The following is an 8,021-nucleotide window of genomic DNA, read 5'->3' on the forward strand; positions in this document are numbered from 1 at the left end:
TTCCTGTCCTGATTTCCTCACTGAATTCTTAAATGTCACTGTGACATTTACCATCATTTTATAGGTTGGCGTTGCTGTTATGGGCACACCTTAGTATTTGGTGTGGGACTTGGAGAGGCGGTGCACTCTGGCCAGGGCCTGGGGTGTCTAACCTGACCTTCTGTTGTTCACAGAGGAATTTCCAGTTGTGCTGACTTCCTTCCCTCTGGAAGCAGCTTACCAGGGCAGACAGAAGGCAGGAGAGAGGAATCTGCTCGTTTGAGACAAGCTGCCCACCCTCACCCCCCCACCTCCCCTACCCCCGAGACAGGGTTTCACTGTTTAGCTCTGGCTGTCCTGGAACTTGCTTTGTGACCAGGCTGGCCTCGAACTCACAGAGATCCGCCTGCCTCTGCCTTCGGAGTGCTGGGATTAAAGGCGTGCGCCACCACCGCCCGGGCAAGACAGGCTCTTACTCTGCTGCTCAGATCGGTTTCAAACACCTAGGTTCTAGGAATCCTCCTGCCTCGGTCTCCAAAGTGGCTGGGACTACAAGAATGTGCCCAGAAAGAAAGCAGCTTTAAATCCTCTTTCCTATAACGCCACGCTTTCCTCAACTAGAAGCATAGATTTTGGTGTAAGTAAAGTCACTGTTTAAAAACAAAACAGCGGGAAGGAGACTATTGAGTCTCAGGTAGGCCATGGGGTTTTCACCCACAGAAAGTTGTAGGACTGGAGGGATGGCTCAATGGTCAGAACAGCGCACTGCTCCTTAAGAGTTTGGTTCCCAGCACTCACATAGGGCAGTTCAAAGCTGTCTATAACTCCAGCCCTAGGCTATTGCGCACCCTTTTCTGGCCTCCATGGGCACTGCTCTCATGTGCACAAACATATACAAATACACATATCCATAATTAAAAATAAAAATAGAATCTTAAAAAAACTTAAGTCCCACTAATTTCTCTCAGTGAGCAGGGAGCCAGCATTAGAAGCAAATTAGAGCCCAGGACAGCAAGGAGCCCGGGCTCCATCTCTTCTTAATTGTGGCCGTGAGCAAGCCCATTCCCTCCCGGAACTATTTCATCATTTCTAAAGCAGCGGTTGGAGCGGGATGTGGCAGGGCAGGCCTGCATCCTAGCACTGAAATAAGGCAGGGGGCGGAGTGAGTGTTCAAGGCCAGTCAGGAGTGTCTCAGGACAGGCTGGAAAGGAGGCTCAAAGTTAAAAGCATTGGCTGTTCTTCCAGAGGACCTGGGTTCGATTCCCAGCAACAGGGGGCCTCATAACCACCTGTCAGAGGACAGCTCTAATCCCAGGGGATCTGATGCCCTCTTCTGGCCTCCTCAAGCACCAGGCACACGTGTGTTATACAGACATACACATCAAATAAACAAGCAAACAAACAAACAAATAAATAAATACAGAGAGAGAGAGAGAGAGAGAGAGAGAGAGAGAGAGAGAGAGAGAGAGAGAAGAGTTATGGTAGCCACCTTGAAGGAACACGAGAAGAATGAAATGAGAGCTGGATGGTTGTGACACACACCTTTGATCCCGGCACCCAGGAGGCAGAAGCAGGCAGATCTCTGTGAGTTCAAGGCCAGCCCAGTCTACAAAGCAAGTTCCAGGACAGCCAGGGTTACACAGAGAAACCCTGTCATGAAAAAAACAAAACCTCACACACACAAAGTCGACAACAACACAAGAATGAAATGAGGTGGACTAGCAAGATGGCTCTGAGGGTAAAGACATTTGCCACTAAGCCAGGCAACTTGAGTTCACTTCCCTGGAGCCACACGATGGAGAGAGGACTGTCTCACCAGGTGCCCTCTGACCTCCACAGGCATACCACGGCATGTGCACATCCTCTGCCCGCCTGCCCACCCGCCCGCCCGCCCGCCCCTCACACAAAATAAACACACCAATAAATAAAAGTAATAACATTTTTTTTTTTGGTTTTTCGAGACAGGGTTTCTCTGTGTAGCTTTGCGCCTTTTCCTGGAACTCACTTGGTAGCCCAGGCTGGCCTCAAACTCACAGAGATCCGCCTGGCTCTGCCTCCCGAGTGCTGGGATTAAAGGCGTGTGCCACCACCGCCCGACCGTAATAACATTTTTAAAAAGAATAAAGAGGTGACATATGCCAAAATGGTTCTTTCTTGAGCCTGTGATAAATCTCACAGGCCAAAGTGTATACAGAAACTATTTCCACGACAACATAAGGGCACCTTCTCATATAGTGGTATTGTGTTCCCCAAAATATTGTGCACCCTAATAAACTTATCTGGGGTCAGAGATAGAACAGCCACTAGATACAAAGGCTAGAAAATGGTGGCACTCAAGCCTTTAATCCTAGCACTCCAGAGGCAGAAATCCCTCTGGATTTCTGTGAGTTCAAGGCCACATTGGAAACAGCCAGGCATGGTGACTCATGCCTTTAATCCCAGGGAGTGATGGTAGAAAGCAGAAAGGTACATAAGGTGTGAGGACCAGAAACTAGAAGCATTTGGCTGATTAAGCTTCAGGCTTTCGAGCAGCAGTTCAGCTGAGAGCCATTGGGATGAGGACACAGAAACTTCCAATCTGAGGAAACAAGACCAAGCTGAGAAGTTGGCCAGGTGACGTTAGCTGTGGCTCGTTCTGTCTCTCTGATCTTCCAGTTCACCCCAATACCTGCCTGGGTTTGATTTTATTAATAAGAACTTCTAAGATTCCCTCTACATTCTCATTTCCTCCTAAGTCTGGCCAGGCCTGTTACACACTTTCCGACACATCTTTCAGGTGAGCCAGTGGTGCCTGTTGGCTTTGGTGAGCTGGAGCTCCGCAGAGACACCTGGGAAAGCTGGAGGAGGGCTCTGGAGGACTGGTTCAGTGTGGGGAGAGGGAGGCCACCACAGGTTAAAAAGATGCTTCAGTACTGGTGCCAAGGAAGAGGACAAAATCACACCCGGGGCACCAGGCCTTGGTGCACACCAGCTCACTTCCTGGACATGGCTGGGGTCACCTGACCCTAAGAGGCAAGAGCACATCCTCACAATGACCATCAGGCCTTGGTGCACACCAGCCCATTTCCTTGACAGGGTCGCCTGTGAGGCGGCTTCAGCTCCTGTTCCTGAAGCACTGAAGAGAAGTAGCTGTGAAGACGACCTGCAGGCAGCAAGGAAGCTCCTTTAAACCTGGGTCTGTCACCTCTCAGACCTCCACTCCACAGGAGCCTTCAGATGTCAGCTGCTCAGTGGGGTCAACTCCTCCTGTGGTAAAGCTCAACTGCAGCTGAAAGCGGAACTGATCTCTCTGAGCAGGCCTCGTGGAAGACGAGAATAAGGTCAACCAATGGGGTACTGTGCCAAGGTGTGGTCACACGCACCTCAGGCCGAGGTCCGGGCGCCTTCCTCTCCAGTCTGAGATGAAGAATCTGGATGCCAGCTCCTACTAAGATGTCCATAACCCAAGGGTGATTCTCTAGGAATCACCATCCAGGTGTGAAGTGGACAGGGCAGGCGGGACAAGACCTCTACTCATCCCTCATCCGTAAGCAAAGAAACCGAGGGTGTCAAGCTCCACTAACAGACGAAGGCTGGCTCCTCGGGGTGACCACCCACCTTCATTACCCAAATGGACAGGGCTGGAGTGGGGGGGGGCAGGAGAGACCACGCGTGGAGAGCGGGGTCAAGAGCAGGAACAAGGAGGTGGTCCTGGGAGCCACTTGGGAATGAGGTGATGGGGAAAGCCAGGGGCATGCAACCCTGCCAGCTCCTCCCACAGCTTGAGGAAGGGTTGTTACAGCACACAATTAGTGTGCTGCCCTATGGCTGCTTTCCCACAATGCAGTAGCACTCCGTCGTCTGCGTAGCCACTCCTCACGCTAATCTCAGAAAGCAAACACCAGGGGAGAGGACAGTGAACGGCAAGAAAGGAGGTTAAGCAATGTCCCAGGATTCACCAGCTGCTCAACCCCACAATCAGGTCAGAGGCACAGGCCGGCTTGTTGGGAGAGGTGGCAGTGTGGTGGAGAACCACAGAGGGGCCCGGGGGTGGTTAACATGTTTTCAGCACTTCCTGGGTGGGGAGACCTCAGCGCCTCTCCTGTGAACTTCGCCCATCCCTTACAGACCACTATGAGGGCGGAGCTACTGCTGTGCCCATTTTAGAGATGGCAACCTGAAGCCTAGGAAAGAGGTCCTATCTAGAGCTGCTCAGCTGCTGAGCAGCGGGGCAGGGACGCTCTTTGTAAGGGACTTTCTGTCCAACACATCTGACTCGGGGAGGCTCAAGCCCAGAGCTACAGAGCCAGCCCTGTCCCGACTGCACCAGAGAGCGCTTGGGCTGTTGCTCTCCTGCACTGCTGGAGCCCTGGTGTCCGGCAGCCCTGGGTGAGCAGATTTTCTCAGGAGGGCCAATGTAGGGCAAGCCCTGGTCTTCCGAGTACTTAGAACAGGAGTCTAAACACTCTGGAATCACAACTGTCCACTGCACACTAAGGATACCATCCTCTTCTTTATTTCCTATTTTTGTTTGTTTGTTTGTTTGTTTGTTTTTCAAGACAGGGTTTCTCTGTGTAACAGCTCTAGCTGTCCTGGAACTTCCTTTGCAGACCAGGCTGGCCTCGTCTACATAGGGATCCGCCTGCCTCTGCCTCCCGAGTGCTGGGACTAAAGGTGTGCCACCACTGCCTGGCCCTTATTCCCTATTGTCTTTTCACGTTTTCTTGTCTTTCTTCCGGTGCCAGGAATGATACCCAGGGCCTCAAGCTGAGCGGGCGTCTATCACTGAGTGCAGCCCCAGCCCTTACCTGGTTCATTTTCTTTTTTTAATTTTGTTTCTTTTTTTTAAATTTATGTGAACTGGTGTTTTGCCTGCATGAGGGTGTCCAGGTCCCCTGGAACTGGAGTTACGGACAGCTGTGAGCTGCCATGTGGGTGCTGGGAATTGAACCTGGGTCCTCTGGAAGAGCAGCCAGTGTTCTTAACCGCTGTGCCATCATTCCAGCCCGTTTCATTTTCTAAGGTAAGCAAAAGCTAAGCAAAACCATCTCAGCCTCCCACTCTCAGCCGCCAGCCGGAATGCAGCTGGAAGCGTGACTAAGGGATTGCATTGAGCCTTCCCAAGTACAGCGAGAAAGTAGCTCTGGACTGAAACGTTGTATCAGGTGATGCCCGAGTCACCATCTCATTGTCCCTATTCCTTCCTTGTTTCTTCCCCAGACCTCTTTTCTTGATTAGGCTCAAGATAGAAGAAGTCAGAGCCACCTCTGCAGTCAGGAGCTTGCCTGGGGATGCATTGAAGTACCAATTTTGGGTACACGCCCCATGTGAAGTCTGGTCACATGCTTATTGATGCTTCTACTCACCAAGCCTCCCCTGTGACTTTCTAGGAGATGGCCAAAGAGCTAAGAAAGCAGAACATGGGGACGGTGGCTTCTGTCAGTGGGAGGCTTGTCTTGCAAATAAAGTCTTTTGACTTTTTTTCTGAGACGGGGTTTCTCTGTGTATCTTTGGAGCCTGTCCTGGAACTCACTTTGTAGCCCAGGCTGGCCTCGAACTCACAGAGATTCGACTGGCTCTGCCTCCCGAGTGCTGGGATTAAAGGCGTGTGCCATCATGCCCGGTTTCTTGAAAGACTTTTGTGCATGAGTATTTTGCCTGCCCCATGTGTGTGCACTGTGGACATGTCGGGTGCCTGAAGAGGCCAAAAGGGGGCAGAAGACCTGGGACTGGAGTTATGGGTGGTTGTGAGCTGCCATGTGGGTGCTCGGTACTGAACCTGGGTCCTCTGCAAGAGCAGTACATGCTCTTGAGCCATCTCCAACCCCAAGTTTTTGTGGGTTTGCTGAGGAAGCATGTGTGCTAGGGAAGTGCTCTACCACTGAACCCCACCTAGCCCCCCAAACAGGGTTCCATTTACTCCTATTTATTGATGTGTGCTGAGATCAGATTCTCTCCTTCCAGCTGGGTCCCGGGGATTGAACTCAGGCTATCAAGCTTGGTGGCAAGCACCTTTACCCGTGGGGCCATCTTCTTTCATTTCATCTTTTTTCTCTTTTGAGGCAGGGCCTCACTATAACCAATGCTGGCTGTGGGATGGTCTGGATGTCAAGTGCTCTGACTGGTCAATAAATAAAACACTGATTGGCCAGTGGCCAGGCAGGAAGTATAGGCAGGAATAACAGAGAGGAGAACTGAGAGAACACGAAGGTGGGAGGAGTCACTGCCAGCCGCCACCATGACAAGCAGCATGTGAAGATGCCAGTAAGCCATGAGCCACGTGGCAGGGTACAGATTTATAGAAATGGACTAATGTAAGATATAAGAACAGTTAGCAAGAAGCCTGCCACGGCCATACAGTCTGTAAGCAATGTAAGTCTCTGTGTGTTTACTTGGTTGGGTCTGAGCGGCTACGGGACTGGTGGGTTAGAGAGATTTGTCCTGACTGTGGGCCAGGCAGGACCAGAAAAACTATCTACAAATGCTGGCGTGGAAGTCCTGTCTCAGCCTTTCAAGCATGCCACCATGCCAGGCTAAAGCAGTTCCATTGGGCATGGTTCCAAATAATACGAGCATAAAATGCTTTAAATGTTCTTGACGATCTCGGCGTTTGTGGGATGGGGCGTGAAGAGCATGAAATGGCCAAGAAGCCCGGAGAACTCTGACTCCACTGTATGGAAAATTTGGAACAGACACATCTGAAGTGAGTGAAAGCTGGTCTGGTGCTGCCCTGGTGCTGCTGAGGAGGCAGGGGTGGGGGGATGGGGGGTAAGGGCGAGTACCAAGCTTCTTTCTGAGGAAACGGAAGTGTTCTAAAGGTGATGACATTGATGGTCGCCGAACTCTGAATGTACCAAGTCACTCAATATAGGGTCAACTGTGAACCACATGTGTGAACATCTCAATAAATAATGGGGCAGAAGAACCCATTTATTGGTACAGTCTAATGGGCAGAGCTGGGTGAGGGTTGTGAGCACTGGGTGACCTGGAGGGGTCACTGTGGGGAGCAGGTCTGTGCTGCTGTGGGGTTGATTCGCTGCTGAGAGAACCCCTTGATGCTCAGTCCATATTTGAAGCTGGGGGATGTCATAGGCTTGACTGGCCAAGGATGCTCACTGCCGGAATTTCTGAGAAGAAACAGAGCTGGAAAAGGTTGATGAATAGGGGGGGCCTTTCTCCCTCCTGGGCTGGATATGGGCCACATGCTGTCTGAGACTTGGAAACTCCAGGGCCTGCTAACGTGAGGCAAGATTTATCTGTAGGAACTCTAAAAGCAGGAACTTCTTGGCCTATGGTAAGAGGTGATTCAATAACTACACATTTTTACCAACAAAACAACTTTATTAAGTCTTCATTATTGTACACACACAGGCACACACACGAACACTGTTTTTGCTTTTCCATAGCATTTCATGGTCCTTTTCTCCTCGAAGCCTGAAGAATCGGCAGTGAACAGCATGGGACCCAGGGCATGCACACCTGTGTATTCTCTAGGACCCAAGCCTGCTCTCTGCTTCAAGAGGGCACCCCAGGAGCTACGCTTAACAACTCTCCTCACACCTTAGGTATACAGTGAGATACTTTCCTCTGATCCCGGCTCTGTTCTCCCCTGCCATGCCTCCCCTTACCTTACTCTACCCTGAGGTAGAACTGAGGGGTCTTGGGCCCCAAGATGCTGGCATCAGGTGGCTTCAGTCCATGAAGCACCACATGCCACAGCCCCCCCCCCCCGAGACTGGCTGCCAGCACCTAAGCTCAGGATCTCACACGCCTCTTCCTGCTTAAGTGTGGCACCCTCATTTCTATCCTGATTTTCTCCTAACTGATCTGAGGAGACTTCTGGGTGTATCTGGCATGCAGTTTTCTCTCCCCACCCCCAGGGCAACAGATCCACTTAGGATCGAGTCCCCCCGCTGCTCCCACCCTAGCCCCACAGAGCTCTCTCCACCCTGAGCTCTGGCTCCTTCCTAATACTCAATCCACAGGCTGCTCCCCCCAGGAGAGCAGTTCCTCTGCCCAGACCGCACCCCTCGGGCTCTTGGGTTCTTTCTGTAGCCCAGGGC

This window comes from Peromyscus leucopus, chromosome 3 (assembly GCF_004664715.2).
Source record: "Peromyscus leucopus breed LL Stock chromosome 3, UCI_PerLeu_2.1, whole genome shotgun sequence".
Lineage (NCBI taxonomy): Eukaryota > Metazoa > Chordata > Mammalia > Rodentia > Cricetidae > Peromyscus > Peromyscus leucopus.